General features: G+C 41.8%; 1 non-coding gene across 1 annotated transcript; it reads left to right on the top strand.

Moving 5' to 3' along the window:
• Positions 1–146: 146 nt before the first annotated feature.
• Positions 147–254, top strand: LOC127745040 (small nucleolar RNA R71). Its single transcript, XR_008006229.1, has one exon. It is a non-coding gene; the product is annotated as a small nucleolar RNA R71 (small nucleolar RNA).
• The last annotated feature ends 237 nt before the right edge of the window (positions 255–491 follow it).

Below are 491 nucleotides of genomic sequence, written 5' to 3'. Positions count from 1 at the left end.
TGGTTATTTGCAACCATTTCAATGAGTTCTTGAGCTTCTGCAGGCGTCTTCTTCAGATGAAAAGATCCTCCAGCAGAGCTGTCCAATGACATCTTGGACAGTTCAGACAGACTATCATAGAAGATGCCTATGATGCTCCATTCAAAAAGCATGTCAGAAGGACACTTTCTGATCAATTATTTGTATCTTTCCCAAGCTTCACAGAGGGATTCACCTTCCTTCTGTCTGAAGGTTTAGACTTCCACTCTAAGCTTACTCAATTTTTGAGGTGGAAAGAACTTTGCCAAGAAGGCATTGACTAGCTTTTCCCAAGAGTTCAGGCTTTCTTTAGGTTGTGAGTCCAACCATATCCTAGCTCTGTCTCTTATAGCAAAAGGGAATACCATAAGTCTGTAGACCTCAGGGTCAACCCCATTGGTCTTGACAGTGTCACAGATTTGCAAGAATTTAGCTAAAAACTGGTGAGGATCTTCCAATGGAAGTCCATGAAA

The sequence above is a fragment of the Arachis duranensis genome, chromosome 2 (genome assembly GCF_000817695.3).
Source record: "Arachis duranensis cultivar V14167 chromosome 2, aradu.V14167.gnm2.J7QH, whole genome shotgun sequence".
NCBI classification, from domain to species: Eukaryota; Viridiplantae; Streptophyta; class Magnoliopsida; order Fabales; family Fabaceae; genus Arachis; species Arachis duranensis.
This window is presented reverse-complemented; position numbering and strand designations above follow the sequence as displayed.